Genomic DNA, 19,096 nt, shown 5'->3' with positions numbered 1-19,096 from the left:
GTTCCTTCCTTATCAGGGGAACCTCTAGAGGAATGCCCTGGAAAAGTCTACACAGGCTTTTGAGAATGCCTCACTATCTGAAATGAGACAATCAGGCTTCTCTCGTGGGTCCCCTGCAGCACTAAGCTGGTCTATCCCTATTCCCTATCGGTCAGTGCCCTTTGCCCTGCCCTTGTACCACCCCTGTGCCCTCAGACCATTGGCCCCCTGACCCCATACCTAAACCAAGACACTGCAGTGATCTTTGTCTCTTGTCCCTGGGCTCCTTCAGCATGCTGTGGCAATAAACCTTGCTGAACTGTATACAAAAATAACCTTTCTGTCTTTATTCACTGGCTTATCTGTGGTGTTCTAACTGTGACTGCACCTATCCGAGTTGTTTTCTCAGAACATGCTGGGAGCATTCACCATTCAGTTCCACACTGCTACAATTGGCACCTGGATGTGAGGCCCCTTCTCTCCTTGAAAGCATCTCCTGTCACCAAAGTCACTGGACAAAAGCCGTGCCCAGGTGTTCAATTCCCTTAAGATAAAACCCTGATTTTCTAGGACACTTTTCTGAGGGGCTGGCTGGCCACCCTCTGACATAGAGGATTGGTCACCTCTGCAAAGCCTCCACAAGATTTCTCTTTTGGCCTACAGATGTAGTGGTGAAGGTCACTTTTTTTTGGTTTGGTTTGGTTTGGTTTTGGGGGGTGGTTGCTGCTATTTTTTTTTTTTTTATCTTGTAGGAGGGAAAAAGAGTGAGCTGGAGCAAAATTCACTGTCTTGCAGCGGAAGTTTATTTCCAAGTTTATAATATTCTTGTTAAAAATGGTGGGGGTTTTCTATGAAAGATTTAAAGGCTTTTATTCACTGGATTTTTAAGCATTTTATGGATATTACACAAGAATCAGTTTTGCTAGCTGAGTTTTGGGGCAAAGTTGGGAAAAACTTACATATTTTACAATCTAAGGCAAATTTTTGGGTCGGGAAGTTTTACCCAATTTTTCGCTCTATTTATGAAGTAATTGAGTGTTTGCGGGGGAGTTCGAGGAATGTTACAAGTTCAGTACCCCAGTTATCACCCCGGTTTTGGCATTCCTGCCCCTGTGCTCCTGCTCGGTCTGAAAATGGAAACTGCCAAAAGGCGCAGGAGAGCTACCTGCCTTCTGCTATCCCTGGATCTCTCCTGTCTCCTTCTCAGGACTGCCCTGGCCCTGCCACCCTGGGCTCCAACCTAACCCCCTTTCCTATGCTCATTTACCCAATTCTCCCATTCAGTTCTATGGCTCAAAATGGCGCTGACCTCGTGGGCAGATCTGCCATTTCCAATGTTCCGGTGCAAAATCTTCTTGCCTCTAAGAAACTAAACAGTGTCCCAGTCTGGGGTTTCTCCTTTTCCCCGAGATCACCCCAGAGGGACACGAAGGGTGGTTCAAACCCTGGTTTTCCCCGAAGCCACCGAAGAGAGACTGCTGGAGACAATTTTCTCTTTTCCCAAGGATTGTTTATTATTTCTTATCTCTGGGACCTTTTGCCTGGCCAGCAGCGGTCTGCTCAGCCTGGCATCCATGGTGGAATCTGCCTGGTGAAGGCAGGGCTTATCTTATATAGTTAGTACTACGCATTACATGTTTACAAAATTTTACCAATACAATACAATTTTATTAAATGGTCCAGCCCTGACCCCAACCAATCCAAGAGTGCCAACGTGTCACCCAACATGGATGACATGGAGAAGAAGGAGGAAAAGGTGTCCACCCCCCAAATTCTCCATCTTGGCCACGTGTCCCTTATCATAAACATTCAAGAAAACCTATTTATCTACATTCTAACATTCTAATTTACACTCTACTCATCATTTTTTTCTGTGTCTTTTCTCTCAATGTGGGCAGATTTTCCCAAGGAGCCAAATCCAGCCCCTGGCAGCTCCTGGGCAGCACTCGGGGGTCTCTGAGGGGTCTGCCAGGGGGGTTTTTGCACCCCCAAAGGAGCCAGGGAAAAACCCTGGACTCCCACATCTCCCCCCTCTGTTTGCACCAAAAAGACCTCCTTCACGGTTTTGTCCAGAGCCCTTTTCACAGCTTTGTTCAAGGCGTGCTGAGTGCATGGGATGATGCATGGCAAAGCAATGAGAATAGTAACAAGCTCCACTAATATATAAAAACCTACTTTCAAAATTTCTTTTTACAAAGGTAAAAGATCAAAAAGGTCAAACAGACCATCCAGGCACAATAACTGTGCTAGAACTCGGAAGGATGGTTTGTTTGAGACTACAATATAATTGCTATATAAATTCTAATTCGGGGTAACATCCATTGTTTGGTTCTTTTTCACCCCTAAAACATCACATACAATTCCAAAATCCATTGTTGAACCAAAAATTTTGTTGGGGGTTGAGTGCTTTTCTGTTACTGTGTCAATTGAAAGAATTTTTCCCATTATCATGCCAATGGAGCTGGCCGGGCTACACCCAGGGTCTCTGATGGGTCCAGATGAAAGGGGGTGGGTGGGGACGGCCCCCGGAGGGGCCTCTCAGGCTTCTGGGAGGGCACTCGCGTTTCCGGCAAGCCGGGAGGAGGACGCCTGGGATCGTTCAGCCACGCGGCCGAGCACAGGAGAGCCAGACCCTCTGCCATCACCTGCCCTGCATCTGCCCCGTTCCAGCCTCCTGCCTCTGCGGACACAGCTGATCCCCCGGACACACACGGTGAGCGAGGAGCCGCCGCCCTCGGTGAGGGTGAGCCCGTTCCCGCCCGAGACCGGCGTGGCCGCTGCTGCCCCTCCCCCCTCCCTCCTGCCTTCGTTCCCGTCTGCCCTCTGGCAAATCCGGGCTCTGGACTAAGTACAGAGACAGCGTGCTTGCATCTAAAGGGACTGACATCGAGTTACCTATTTCGTTCTGTTAGCAATTTTAACTGTTATTGTTTTCTGTTTGTATAGTTAGATATATTAGTAAAAGAGCTGTTATTCCCACCCCCCCTTATCTCTGCCTCAGAGTCCTTGATTCCAACAATCATAATACTTGGGGGAGGGGAGTGGAACCAAAGTCTCTATTACAAAGGGAAACTTCTGCCCCTACTGGCAGACACATGTCCTTTCAAACTTGGACAGATTTTGGCGCCCAACGTGGGGCAGAGGACACTGAGTTGAGAGTTAACACAGGAATAACAGCTTTCTTAACTGGCAATATGTTGTCTGGTTTAATCTGGTTTGTGTTCCATGTGGCCACAGCCATCTCCCTCCCATTTGTAAGCCCTTTTTTGAATTTGGGCCCCCTCACCAAGGTTGCTGTGGCTATTGTCCAATTGGTTTGGTGGATTGATTATGTCAGGAATTCATGGGTTTTTAATTTTTTCTGGGAAGCGGTTGCATGGATCCGGAGCTATCGTACTCTAACTGCGTGTTTCTGGGGCTATTTCAGTAATGGTACTTACTGTGAGGTAACGAGTGCAAGGGAAATTTTCTCCCAACCCATCACCCAGTTTTTTGAGGCTACCCCACTGGTTCTCAAGGATTTCAGATCTGTTTTAATTGCCAGTGTTATTATACAGTGGCTGGTGTTGCTGGTAGGCTTGTTCTACTTAGCATTCAGAAACAAGGGAATATTGGCTTGGACAACAACTCTGATACCTGCCCCAGGGACTAGGGATGTTGCCCCAGAGCCTGCCCCAGGGACTAGGGATGCTGCCCCAGAGCCTGCCCCTGAGACTAGGGATGCTGCCCCAGAACCTGCCTCTGCCCCAGAGACTAGGGATGTTGCCCCAGAGCCTGCCCCAGGGACTAGGGATGCTGCCCCAGAGCCTGCCCCTGCCCCAGGGGCTAGGGATGCTGCCCCAGAGCCTGCCCCTGAGACTAGGGATGCTGCCGCAGAACCTGCCTCTGCCCCAGAGACTAGGGATGTTGCCCCAGAGCCTGCCCCAGGGACTAGGGATGCTGCCCCAGAGCCTGCCCCTGCCCCAGGGGCTAGGGATGCTGCCCCAGAGCCTGATGCTGCCCCACAGCCCACCGCAGAAATGAGCCACCCAGAGTGGGTGGGGGCTCTAGTGAAGGATATAGGTCAAATGTTGAAGGAGCAAAGCCAGATGTTGAAGGAACATAGCCAGATGATGAAGGAGCATTTTTCTCCAGCTGGTGAGAAACTCTGCCCTAAAGAGGGAGAGTCAGATGGTGCTGCAGTGGAACCCGTAGATGTTGTATCTGTCCAGGTTCCAGCTGGATCACAGGAGCAGCCACAGCCAGCAGCAGTTGCTCCTGTGGAAACTAGGAAATCTAAGATTAAAATGAGGCACTTAGATAATGGGGATCAGCAAGGAGGGTCCTCACAACCAGCAAGGGAGCCAGAGGTTGAGATTGTCACCGAGTCCCTCTCATACGATAGTCTCCGTAACCTGCGTAAAGACATTGCTTGGCGGGGCCGTGAGCCTTTCACAACTTGGTTACTCCGGGTCTGGGACCTTACGGGAACAGGTGTTCAACTGGATGGAACTGAGGCCAGGAATTTGGGATCCTTGGCCCAGGATTCAGGTGTGGACCAGATATTCGTAAGGGAGCAAGGCCTCCTTTCCCTCTGGGAACCGTTTTTAATGAGTGTGAGAGAGAAGTTTGTACACAGAGAGAGAATGCAGGAGCACCACCGTAGGATGCGCTGGAAAACCCTTGAGGAAGGGATCCAGCAGCTGAGAGAGACAGCAGTATTAGAGGTACTCTTTGGGAGGGATGGACAGCATGACAATGACCCTGACAAGGTCAAGTGCACAGGGCAGATGTTATGGAATCTGGCAACCTTGGGTCCATCTCAATATACCACCTACATAGCAATGATTAATGCCGATAACAGTCCAGAGACAGTGTGTTCTGTTGCCAACAAACTCAGAAATTTTGAGAGCATGATGAATGGCCCAATGCAGGCTAATGTCTCTGCCGTGGCCAGGGACCTCCAACAGGTCGAAGATAGGATGAGGGATATGAGGGAGGAGATGATGGAGGAGATGAGGGAGGTGAGGGAGGAGGTGAGGAAGATCAGCGTAGCAGCAGTACGAGTCACAGGCCCCCAAGTCAGAGCTTCACGTCCCCCAGCTAGGGAGAGAGGGTACACCTCATGAGCTGACCTGTGGTTTTTCCTGCGAGACCATGGGGAAGACATGGGAAAATGGGATGGGAAACCCACTTCTCTCCTGGTAGCACGGGTGCGTCAGCTCAGGGAGGGAAATGCTAACCGAGGGAGCCGCACTAAAATGAAGGTAGCCTCAACCTCCCACAAGCAAGGTGCAGGGTATTACAGCAAGGAGGATGTTCTGTCAGATCCCCTGGAAGGAACCTCCACTATGTATGCCCAGGAAAGAAATAATAACCAGGGCTAGAGGGGCCCTGCCTCTAGCCGGGGAGAGGCATGGGATGACAGGATCTATTGGATAGTGTGGGTGCGATGGCCTGGCACGTCAAAGCCACAGAAACATAAAGTGTTAGTTGATACTGGTTCACAATGCACCCTGACACCATCAGAACATGTGGGGAAGGTACCTGTTTCCATTGTTGGGGTGACGGGGGGATCACAGGAATTCACTTTGCTGGACGCTGAGATTAGCCTGACAGGGAAGGGGTGGCAGAAACATCCAATTGTAACTGGCCCAGGGGCACCGTGCATTCTAGGCATAGACTTCCTCAGGAACGGCTACTACAAAGACCCAAAGGGGTTCAAGTGGGCTTTTGGAATAGCTGCTGTAGAGACAGAGAGCATTAAGCAGTTGAACACCTTGCCTGGACTGTCAGAAAACCCCTCTGCAGTAGGACTCCTGAAAGTGATTGAGCAACAGGTGCCAATTGCCAGCATGACCGTGCACCGCCGGCAGTACCGGACAAATCGAGATGCTGTGATCCCCATCCACAAAATGATCCGTGATCTAGAGAGCCAAGGGGTGGTCAGCAAGAGCCACTCACCCTTCAACAGTCCTATCTGGCCTGTGCAGAAAACTGATGGAGAATGGAGACTGACTGTGGACTATCGGGCATTGAATGAAGTGACTCCACCGCTGAGCGCTGCCGTGCCGGACATGCTGGAACTCCAGTACGAGCTGGAGTCCAAGGCAGCAAGGTGGTATGCCACCATTGACATTGCAAATGCATTCTTCTCCATTCCTTTGGCAGCAGAGTGCAGGCCTCAGTTTGCTTTCACCTGGTGGGGCGTGCAGTACACCTGGAACCGACTGCCCCAGGGCTGGAAGCACAGCCCCACCATCTGCCACGGACTGATCCAGGCTGCACTGGAGAAGGGTGAGGCTCCAGAACATTTGCAGTACATCGATGACATCATTGTGTGGGGGAACACAGCAATGGAGGTGTTTGAGAAAGGAGAGAAGATCATCCAGATTTTACTGGGAGCCGGTTTTGCCATTAAAAAGAGCAAAGTCAAAGGACCTGCCCGAGAGATCCAGTTCCTGGGAGTGAAGTGGCAGGATGGACGGCGCCAGATCCCCACTGAAGTCATCAATAAGATCACTGCAATGTCCCCACCAACAAGCAAGAAGGAGACACAAGCTTTTCTAGGTGCTATCGGCTTTTGGAGAATGCACGTCCCTGAGTACAGCCAGATTGTGAGCCCTCTCTACCAGGTCACTCGCAAGAAGAACGATTTCCATTGGGGCCCTGAACAACAGCAAGCTTTTGCCCAGATCAAACAGGAAATCGCTCATGCAGTGGCCCTTGGCCCAGTCAGGACAGGACCAGAGGTAAAGAATGTGCTCTACTCTGCAGCTGGGAACCATGGTCTGTCCTGGAGCCTTTGGCAGAAGGTGCCTGGTGAGACCCGAGGCCGACCCCTGGGATTCTGGAGCAGAAGCTACAAAGGATCTGAAGCCAACTACACTCCCACAGAGAAGGAAATCTTGGCTGCCTATGAGGGAGTTCAAGCTGCCTCAGAGGTGATTGGCACAGAAGCACAACTTCTCCTGGCACCTCAACTGCCAGTGCTGGGGTGGATGTTCAAAGGAAAGGTTCCCTCTACTCACCACGCCACCGACGCCACATGGAGCAAGTGGATTGCCCTCATCACGCAGCGCGCCCGTATTGGTAACCCAAATCGCCCTGGGATTTTGGAGATAATTACGAACTGGCCAGAAGGTGAAGATTTTGGTCTCGCTGATGAAGAGGAGCAGAAGCAAGTGACCCGGGCTGAAGAAGCTCCACCGTACAACCAGCTGCCAGCAGATGAAACACGCTACGCCCTTTTCACCGATGGTTCCTGCCGCATTGTGGGGATGAACCGGAAGTGGAAAGCTGACACGACAGGTTGCACAAGCTACCAAAGGAGAAGGTGGATCGAGTCAACTTGCTGAACTCAAAGCTGTTCAGCTGGCCTTGGACATTGCTGAGAGAGAGAAATGGCCAAAGCTCTACCTTTACACTGATTCGTGGATGGTAGCCAATGCTCTGTGGGGTTGGCTGGAAAGGTGGAAAAAGGCTGACTGGCAACGTAGAGGAAAACCAATCTGGGCTGCTGATGAGTGGAAAGACATTGCCACTCGGGTAAAGAAGCTCCCCGTGAAAGTCTGTCATGTGGATGCCCATGTTCCCAAGAGTCGGGCTAATGAAGAACACAGGCACAACAAGGAGGTAGATCAGGCTGCACAGATAGAGGTCTCAAAGATAGACTTAGATTGGGAACACAAGGGAGAACTGTTCCTGGCTCGATGGGCCCACGATGCCTCAGGCCATCAGGGCAGAGACGCCACCTATAAGTGGGCACGAGACCGAGGGGTGGATCTAACCATGGACAGCATCTCTCAGGTTATTCATGACTCTAACACGTGCGCTGCCATCAAACAGGCCAAGCGGGTGAAGCCCCTCTGGTATGGGGGGCGATGGTCCAAATATAAGTATGGAGAGGCCTGGCAGATTGACTATATCACACTGCCTCAGACCCGCCAGGGCAAGCGCTACGTGCTGACCATGGTAGAAGCCACCACCGGATGGTTGGAGACCTACGCTGTGCCCCACGCCACTGCTCGGAGCACCATCCTGGGCCTGGAAAAACAAGTCCTCTGGAGGCATGGTACCCCTGAAAGAATTGAGTCAGACAATGGGACTCATTTTAAAAATAGCCTTATAAACACCTGGGCTAAAGAACATGGCATCGAGTGGGTGTACCATATTCCCTACCATGCACCAGCGGCTGGGAAAGTCGAACGGTGCAATGGTCTGCTTAAAACCACCTTAAAGGCACTTGGTGGGGGGACTTTCAAGAACTGGGAGATCAATCTACCAAAGGCCACATGGTTAGTGAATACCCGAGGTTCCACTAACCGAGCAGGCCCTGCCCAGTCAGAGCCCTTGGGAGCAGCAGATGGAGATAAGGTTCCAGTGGTACACCTGAGAGGCATGTTAGGGAAAACTGTCTGGGTGAACTCTGCTTCCAGCAAAGACAATTCTGTTCGTGGGGTGGTTTTCGCTCAAGGACCAGGTTGCACTTGGTGGGTGATGCAAAAGGATGGAGAGACCCGATGCATACCCCAAGGGGACCTTGTTCTAGGGTGAACTATATATGATATTGTGCCTGTAACTACATGTATGTATATAATTTAAAGATTTCAATATGATGTAGTATGTTGGCATGGAAAAAATTCGGGGTGGATAATGTTGGGGGTTGAGTGCTTTTCTGTTACTGTGTCAATTGAAAGAATTTTTCCCATTATCATGCCAATGGAGCTGGCCGGGCTACACCCAGGGTCTCTGATGGGTCCAGATGAAAGGGGGTGGGTGGGGACGGCCCCCGGAGGGGCCTCTCAGGCTTCCGGGAGGGCACTCGCGTTTCCGGCGAGCCGGGAGGAGGACGCCTGGGATCGTTCAGCCACGCGGCCGAGCACAGGAGAGCCAGACCCTCTGCCATCACCTGCCCTGCATCTGCCCCGTTCTAGTCTCCTGCCTCTGCGGACACAGCTGATCCCCCGGACACACACGGTGAGCGAGGAGCCGCCGCCCTCGGTGAGGGTAAGCCCGTTCCCGCCCGAGACCGGCGTGGCCGCTGCTGCCCCTCCCCCCTCCCTCCTGCCTTCGTTCCCGTCTGCCCTCTGGCAAATCTGGGCTCTGGACTAAGTACAGAGACAGCGTGCTTGCATCTAAAGGGACTGACACCGAGTTATCTATTTCGTTCTGTTAGCAATTTTAACTGTTATTGTTTTCTGTTTGTATAGTTAGATATATTAGTAAAAGAGCTGTTATTCCCACCCCCCCTTATCTCTGCCTCAGAGTCCTTGATTCCAACAATCATAATACTTGGGGGAGGGGAGTGGAACCAAAGTCTCTATTCCAAAGGGAAACTTCTGCCCCTACTGGCAGACACCTGTCCTTTCAAACTTGGACAGATTTCTAATTCTTTTGGTTTGAAAACAGCCACAGGGAGAAATTGAACCCACACATGCCATCCATTCCCAGGAGTTGTCACAACTCACATCACCCATGAAGGGATGCCCTCCGGTATGGGCCATTCTTTCACTGCCAATCCCACCAGACATGTTGAAAATGGCTTTTTTGCCTGGAATGCCTCAAACAAATTGTTTCCAACCCCACTGTCCATGCTAAATTTTTCCCAAACACTCTCCCTTGGCTGCATCACTGGTAAATCCTCTTTTTCACCTAATACAGTTGACAAAAAATAAGATACAACAGCATATAAACAATCATTTTTCACTGTCAGTCCTTAAGTCTTTTAAATCTTGTTTGAAGAGAAGTTCACATCCTTTTTCCTTGATGTCTGCCAACACTCCCCTTGGAATCTTGGCGGCTTGTTGTACTGGATCATTGTGAGGAGGGTCTCCTGCTAATTCTGCCATGGTGAGGTTAGCATGAGCACCACCTTGGTATTTCTTTCGCAGCTCCTCCAAAGCTCTTCTCCATCTGCGCTCTCACATAAGTCCTTGTGTGTCAGTAAGTATCAATGACACAAGAGATTTCATGTCACATGAAGTCAAGTCATATTCATTGAGAATACCTTTTAAAAACTGTTTAAAATATGAAGATCCCAGTCCATAATCTCTAATTGCCTTAATTGAATCTTTAACTAAATCATGATTTAATTTTTGCCATCTTTGGTTTTGTCCTTGTGGGTCATAATTCACTGGCATGGCTATTTCACCAGTCCCAATTGCAGGACATTCTCTGCTTCTTGTCAAGTCCATTCGAATATTTGTCCAATCAGCTACAGTATCTTGAGCTGCTGTTGCAGGTCTGTGTGTCTCTATAGGAATTTGTCTGTTCAAAGGTGTTACTTGTTGAGATTGAGGCCAAACTGCTGCCTCATCTATTTTTTGATTCATTGGTATTGTAGAAATCTGCGGTCCTTGCTGCATTGTTCATTGAAAAGTCCTTGCCCATCATTGTCATCAACCTTGTTCTTCCCTTTATTATCACTTGTGCTGTCATTTCTAAGTCTGTAAGAATTATCCTTGAAGATCTGTAAGATAGGAAAATCCATTCTATAATTAAAAGAGGGTCTTTTTGTGTTCGTCCCACTGAAAAATCAAACCATATAGCTGTGTTTCTTCTCCCAACACTGCTAAATGGAATGGTAAAGAGTCCACATATCGGTGTGCTTGTCTGTCCTGTATCATTTCTGCAACTTTTTTGCAAGCTTGCTTGTGCTTCTGGTGTAAGAGTCCTGAGGGATTTGATGTTGTCGTCTCCTTTCAGAAGATCGAACAAAGATGAAAGGTCTTCATTTGTGATTCTCAAAATCGATCTCATCCAGTTGATCTCTCCAAGGAGTTGCTGCAGATCTTGGAGATTGTTGACTTTTGAGCTGATTTCTAGTTTTTGAGGTTTGATTGTTTGGTGATTTTCCATCCAAGGTATTTCCAGGGTGAATCTTTGGAGTGCTGAATTCAAGTCCTGCTTTTTGTATTTCTTCAATCACACAAGCATGGACTTCTTGCAGTTCTTGGTCTGTTGATGCAGCAATCAGCAAATCGTCTATATAGTGTACAATTCTTGTTTTGGGATATTTGTGTCTTGCTGGAGCCAAAGTTTGCGCCGCATACCATTGACAAATTGTTGGTGAGTTCTTGAGGCCTTGGGGTAAAACAACCCAATGATACCTCTTCATTGGCTCTTCTCTGTTCAAACTTGAAACAGAAAATGCTATCCGGTGAGCGTCGTCTTCATGAAGTAGAATACTGAAAAAGCAGTCTTTGAGGTCAATAATAACAAGAGGCCAGTCTCTGGGAATCATTGTGAGTGATGGAAGTCCTCGCTGAAGAGGTCCCATCTCCTCCACTATTTCATTCAATTTTCTGAGGTCGTGAAGCAATCTCCACGATCCAGAAGACTTCTTTCGGATGACAAACACTGGAAAATTCCACGGGTTGTTTGTCGGCTTTATGTGTCCTTTTTCTAGTTGTTCTTTCACCAAAGTTTTCAATGCACTTAACTTCTTCTTCTCCAAGGCCCACTGATCCACCCAACGAGGCGTATCAGTTTTCCATGTCAATTTTGGAGTGGGGAGTGCTGCAGTGAGGCCTACTAAAAATCCATTGTCAGGTACATGTTCCACTGTGAAAGGAGATCTCTTCCCCATACATGAGTAATAGCTGTCTTCTGTCCGGGTCCTGTGAATGTCATTGAATTTTCGCTTTGGAGGCATACAGAACTTCCTCCAATGCCTTTGATTTGGTCCAAGGGTACAATCAAGTTTCATTCTCGAGGTCAGAAAATATATGAAATCAGTGTCACATCCGGTGTTCACCATCCCTGTGATGGTTGTTTTCCTGTTATTGTATATCAAGTCCCAAGTAATAGTTGGCTGTTCACGGGTTATGTACTTCAACCATAACGCGTGTATTTCGACATGGTCAGTGTAGTGTGCATGCCCTTCGCCCATCACTGGCATTGCTTGATGCTCCAATGGATGCGATGGCAGAGCTATCGCTTTTGCCAGTTGAGTATTTTGTGGAATTGTCAATGGGGGTCGAAGAGCCCTTGCTAAAATTGTCAGCTCTTTGAAGCAGTCTGCTGAAACAACAGTAGGATATATTGTCAGTCCATAAATGCTGCACTGGTCTCTGCCTATTATCAAAAAATCTCTTTCGGCACGGTGCTTTCAGTCCTGTAGGTATAGATGCAGATTCTTCATTCAAAAAACAAACCACTTTTGAAGCTGACAGGATGTACTGCGTTCCTGGGCAGCAAATCCCTGTCACAGGAGACGTCCCCTAACACCCTGCTGAGGGAGTCAGATTGACGTTCCCCAACAACCGTAGTGTCTGTGCCGGTGTTGTTGCTGTTCCTTGTTGCACCGCCATTTCTGTCATAGCACAAGATGGTCCTGCACTTTTCTTCGTGTTTTTTGGCAGTGGCAATGGTTTTCCGTCCATGTCTGTCAGAGAATAACATTCACTTGCCAGATGTCTTCTTCAGCGACATCTAGGGCAAAGTTCTGGTGGCTTGGAAGTCTTTGTGGATTGAGGACAATTTTTCCTAAAATGTCCAAAAACCCCACAGTTGTAGCATTGTATTTCAGATAGATTCTTTTTCTTCTTGAAATTTGCAAAAACCTTTTCATGTTGTTCTTGAAGAACTTCTGTCATTTGCTCCTTGACAACTGAAGCTATATATTGTGGTGTTTCAATCTTGCTGCAGGCTTCAACCATCTCCGTCCTCTCTCTGTGGAGAACCAAACAGAACCCTTCCCCCAAATGCTTACTTTGAAAGCTTTTCAACTTTCTCTATTCTAAATTTTTGATCAAAACTGGAAAATTTTCCTTTGTACTATTATTTCAAGTATTATCTAACAAAAAAACAAACCCAAAGTTTACAATCTTCTGCAAGTAAACACAACACAATAATTAACAATACTCTAAACAACAAACATACATTTACAAGATCAGATAATTATCAATTTTAAAAAAACTGTCATCACCTCAGGATCTGCAGACAGCTGACAAACCTTGATTCAATGAGGAATTAGATGGTCATCTCCGGAAAATGAACACCAAATTCACTTCAAAGTCAGCTTCAGCTGTTATATTGATAAGTCAAATTGTCAATCCAAGCGATTGGAATATTATTTTGATGCAGAAAACACCTGGGTTTACACAATTTCTCTTTCAGTTAGAATTAAGGCTTGGCCAGAGCCCAAACTCTAATTGGAAGAGAACTCCCTGACATCTTCTTATTAAAGAAAAAACCACAACTCTTAACAACAAAGTTACAATTAAACATTTCAAAAAGAAACCAAATTCATCTAGCAACTCATTCTCTCTAAAATTTATCTTTAGGGTAAGATACTTTGAGCATGACAAGACAATGCAGTGCTTCTATAATAGCAACTCAGGAAAACCATAACACTAGGAATTTTTTCTGAGAATGAAGCTCAAATAATTTTCTGGAATTCTGCAAAATATTCAAAACCATAAGATAGCAAAGTGCCAGGTCACAAAAGACCTGACAAAATAAAAGAGAGAATTAATAAAAGGAAAACAAAGAAACATAAGTTCACAATTTAACTGATTATCTTCATACATTTGATTCAAGGACACATCTGGGGGCTTTCCAAAACTTACTTAAAATATTGAAAGATTTCAAATTAAACAATGAAATAGAAAACAAAATTGTTCTGTGATATAGAATTCATACAATCTCATTACAGTGTTTTTAAAATTAAATACAGAAACTAAATTTAAATTTTAAAATCCAACTCAAAATCTATTGATTTATATTGACAATATTGCAAATACTTATAAACTGGCTTCTCTAAAACAATTAACTATAGGATAATTAAAACTCAATGTTGACATTTAAATAAATGTCCACTCATATCTGAGCAATAACAAATCACGAAATATAGATGATATATATTCAAATAAAATACAAAATACCTTATTATACTTTCAATTATTAAAATACCTAATACTACTAAAATACCTTCACCATTCTTAAAGTTTCAACATCTTTTTAACAACAATGCAAAAACAAACACCTTTAGTTTAACATACAAGAACTGAAAATAAAACTGACTCTCTTGTCCTGTTCCCTTGTTCTGTTTGTTCTCCACAGTATAGATAAAAAGCAGCTCTTGGCCTCTCTCCATCCCCCATTCCCCTCCCGTCTGCAGCACTGGGTCTGTGCAGGCACAGGGGGAGCGGTGGGGGTGCTGCTGGAGCCTCTGGAGCAGGGTGGCTGTGCCTCGCCCCCCTCTCTCGGTGAGCCTGGGCTGTGACCTCACGCTGCTGTGGACGGGTTTGCTCTGTCCGGCTCTGTCCGGGCAGCTGCCTGCAGTTGCTTAAGAGTTGTTAATTTTTTCACCTTTGACTTAAAAAGCATAAATTTCTCTCCCCATTAGAATCTGCCAGTTCTAATGTGGACAACTCAGGTTTCCCTGAAACAGGGCATTCATCTCCTCCCCCAGCATTTCTGACAGCTGGAGACAGGTCTCTCTGTGTCTTTTCACAATTCTCGCTTTCCTGCGTCCCGGCCATTGCCGCAGGTTGCCCCTCCCTGGACATTCCTTGCAGCTAAATGCACCGAACCCGCGGTTTTTTCCTGTTTTTGTCCCGGTCAGTGTGAAGGCTGCCGCTCCCTCTCCCTTTGGGCTGAGAGCCGCCCGCATGGTCCTGTCCTTCTGCGTCCCAGTCCCCGCAGGTTGCCCCTCCCTGGACACCCCAGTGGCACCGAGCCCGCATTTTTTCATGGTCCCGTTCCCCTCCCCTCTGTCCCCCATGGCCCGGGGAGTCGCCTGCAGTGCCCTCCCGCCTTCTGGGGTCAGGGTTTCTGAAGGGGTGAAATAGCAAAAATGTATGTCCTGTAACTCACTTGGAAATATTTCTAACTTAATTTTTTCCCTGGCCTTGCTGATGGCAAGGCCCTTGCTGAACCACCTGCTGCTGGCAAGGCAGTCATAAACTTCCCTCCCCCAGCTCGTAGCTAGGTGAGAATCCTTCCCCAGTCTCTGAGGAACTTTAATTGCTTTCTCTGCCTGCTGATAGCAAGGCAGCCATAAACCTCCCACCCACTGCTCATGGCTAGGTGGGAATCCTATGATGTGTCTGATTCTGAACCATCTTACCCAAAAGCAATCCGTCCAAAATCGATTCGGAGGTTCCTGATACCAATCAGCAGTGCACAGGAGCGAGGCTTCCCGGGACACCTCCTCTCCGACTCGCGTCTGGAACTCGGCTTTTCTTGGAAGAGGGCCATAAATCTCCTCCACAGTCCTTTACAACAGCTTGCCTCTTCTGAAGCTCTGTCTTTTGGGGGTCTGTACCTGCCTTTGCAGGCTACAAGGATCCACCAGGGTTTGTGCCAAATGTCTCTGCCTGGGGGGGTCTCCTCCATCTCTGTGCCTCTTCTTGACCTTGCCCTTCTGGGGGTCTGCACCCACCTTTGTGGGCTGTGGTGCATCCAGAGACGTCAGATGTCACTGCCCAGCCAGGGGGATGCCAGATGTCAATGCTCAGCCAGGGACGCCAGGTGTCCCAGTCTGGGGTTCCTCCTTTGCCCCGAGATCACCCCAGAGGGACACGAAGGTGGTTCAAAACCTGGTTTTCCCCGAAGCCGCCGAAGAGAGACTGCCGGAGACAATTTTCTCTTTTCCCAAGGATTGTTTATTATTTCTTATCTCTGGGACCTTTTGCCTGGCCAGCAGCGGTCTGCTCAGCCTGGCATCCATGGTGGAATCTGCCTGGTGAAGGCAGGGCTTATCTTATATAGTTAGTACTACGCATTACATGTTTACAAAATTTTACCAATACAATACAATTTTATTAAATGGTCCAGCCCTGACCCCAACCAATCCAAGAGTGCCAACGTGTCACCCAACATGGATGACATGGAGAAGAAGGAGGAAAAGGTGTCCACCCCCCAAATTCTCCATCTTGGCCACGTGTCCCTTATCATAAACATTCAAGAAAACCTATTTATCTACATTCTAACATTCTAATTTACACTCTACTCATCATTATTTTCTGTGTCTCTTCTCTCAACGTGAGCAGATTTTCCCAAGGAGCCAAATCCAGCCCCTGCAGCTCCTGGGCAGCACTCAGGGGTCTCTGAGGGGTCTGCCAGGGGGGTTTTTGCACCCCCAAAGGAGCCAGGGAAAAACCCTGGACTCCCACATGCAAACTGTGTTTTAAATGAATGTAGAATACAGATGCTAACTGGGCTATTGACAAAAAGATTTGTAACAGGATTCTAATTTATGTGCTCAAAGACTTCAAATTCTGCTGTCAAAAAGGTGTAGTCTGAGGAGGGCCTTCAAGGGAGTTCCTTCCTTATCAGGGGAACCTCTAGAGGAACGCCCTGGAAAAGTCTACACAGGCTTTTGAGAATGCCTCACTATCTGAAATGAGACAATCAGGCTTCTCTCGTGGGTCCCCTGCAGCACTAAACTAGCCTATCCCTATTGCCTATCAGTCACTGCCCTTTGCCCTGCCCTTGTACCACCCCCATGCCCTCAGACTGACCTCCTGGTACCACTTACAGAGGGTAACCAGAGGGTAGATGCTTTGGCAATGGCAGTGCAGACCACCCTGCCATTCATCTTTAATCAGGCGAAATGAAGCCACCAATTTTTTCCACCAGAATGTGCCAGCCCTTGTTTGGGTGTTTAAAATCACAAGGGAACAGGCAAGAGCAATTGTGGGTTCATGCCCCAACTGCCAGGGCTTTGCTATGGCAATGGGGACGAGGGTTAATCCCTGAGGCCTCAAGAGTTTAAAGCTATGGCAAACAGATGTTTCCCATTATGCTCTCTTCGGAAGACTTAAATATATCCATGTATAGGTACTTTTTCTGGAGCTGTATTTGCATCAGCCCATGCAGGAGAAAAGGCCAAAAACATTATCAAATATGTTATATGTTATAATATGTTATTTTTCTCCTAGCTTTTTCCACCCTGGGCATCTACCAAGCTGTAAAGACAATGGTCCTGCTTATGCCTCCCAAAAGGTCAAACAGTTCCTAAATCAATGAGAGGTGAAACACACTAGGGGCATACCCCATTCCCCAGCTCGACAATCTGTTGTAGAGAAAGCTCACCACATCCTCAAGAGAATCCTTGATCAGCACCATGGGGGTGTAGAAATATAGAAAGGTTATGTAAGGCCCTTTACATGATCCATTTTCTTAATAATTCATTTATGGAGCCAAATCCCCCCACAGTCACGCACTTCTCAAACACTTATCAGAGCTCAGCTCACAGAGAAGTCACTTGTGCTAATCAAGGACCCTGAGTCCAAGCAAATAATGGGTCCCTTCCCATTAATAACCTTGATGCAAGTCCACAGTCTGGGTCAAGGTGGATTCCAGGCAAGAATATCAAGCCATATCTTGAACTGCCAAATGTAGCACCCAGAGACACTCCTCCAGAACCTCAACAAGACCAAGCTCGGGTGGCATGGAGAAGAAGACAGGAAAATCAACACAGATACTCCTCAAAAGAGAAGTTAACTCTACACTGCTCCACCAACCAGAATTGAGGCTCTCCGTTAGATTTTACTCACAAATTGTGTTGCACTATTACCTTTCTTTAAAATGTTGTACTGCTACTTCTTTTAGTTTGTTATGCTGTTATTCCCTTTCTCCCTCACACCCCTTCTCCTCAGTATAAACTGAAGGAATAAAATGAAGAGATATGAGAAGCTGTTAAAGTTATACAAGTCTAAAACCCATTTTCTCAAACTTACTTAGATCCCCAAGTATCCTGCCATGTCTGCAGCAGCAGGGAACCTCCAACCATTCTATATAGGATTTTTGATGCTCCTCCCTTCCCATCAGTCAGTGTGTGGATCATCCCATAGCCCAGTCAGAACATCTGGATCACACTGGCCAAGACTTTACAACAAGACAATATATACCTGTCCATGGGCAACCTAGATAATCCACTTCCAACCTGCCTGGTAGGGATTTCTGTAGCACCAAACGAATACCTGTATATAGGTAGAAAACCCAATTCACTAGACACATAGGACAAGTAGACCAAACCTCTGCCACAAGCACCAGAGGAATCCCAAGAATTTGATTTGTTGGGGTCCTCCAAAGCAGTATATCGTGTGCAATTTTATAACAAACAACCTAGTTGACACTAGGCCTACCTTGAGCTTATTATGTCCACCCATAAAAAAGATGTAACACCAATTAACAAGATCTAGTCTACCAAATTGGTGCAGTTACACCAGTCATACACTTTCTTTGTCCTCACTCCATGCCAAAGTGTTGCCCTGGGGAGTGTTTCTTACCTGTCGAGACGGGATATGAGCCAGGATCTCCTTATACCTCCAAGTGGGTCCCTGTAGCCTTGGCCAACTTACTACCCTCATCCCAAACATAACTTCACTCCAAAATTGGAAAAAAAAAAAGAAAAGGGAAATTGGCACACCAAAAGAGATCATATACTCAACTTGGTGAAAATTGTGATAGCCAAGTTACTAATTGGGGTAAAGACAGCCACAGTCTCGTTATTCTTACCTTGGGTGGCTGCAGCCAAAGCTCTCGGTGAGCTTTCTCACCTGGTGCCTTGCTTAGTAAGCAGGTCAACACCACCTCTGCTGCACTCAGTGACCTGCTTAGTGACACCGAAGCTACTAGGCATGCATCACTACAAAACTGAGCAGCAATAGATCTTTTTTTTTCTTGCCTATGGACATGGTTGCCAAGAGTTTAAAGGGATGTGCTGCTTTAGCCTTCCTTCGCATTCAGAATCTATCCATGCAAACATCCAGAAACTAAGGGAACAAAAAATGGACTTAAAAATAGAACACAGACTGGGTCAACAAGCTTTTTGAACGGTGGAGATTGACAGGTTGCGTTGCATCTTCCGTTAAAGGAATTTTGTGGATAGTTATCATGATTTTTATTGTTCTACTTATGTTTTCCTGTTTAGTTAAGTGTCTGCAAAAATCCATTGGGGAAGCCTTTTTAGTAAAACAAGACAGGGAAATTAAGCAGGCCCTTGATCCTATCAGGGGAACCTCTAGAGGAATGCCCTGGAAAAGTCTACACAGGCTTTTGAGAATGCCTCACTATCTGAAATGAGACAATCAGGCTTCTCTCGTGGGTCCCCTGCAGCACTAAGCTGGTCTATCCCTATTCCCTATCGGTCAGTGCCCTTTGCCCTGCCCTTGTACCACCC

Source organism: Erithacus rubecula (assembly GCF_903797595.1).
Source record: "Erithacus rubecula genome assembly, contig: SUPER_Z_unloc_1, whole genome shotgun sequence".
Classification (NCBI taxonomy): Eukaryota; Metazoa; Chordata; class Aves; order Passeriformes; family Muscicapidae; genus Erithacus; species Erithacus rubecula.
This window is presented reverse-complemented; position numbering follows the sequence as displayed.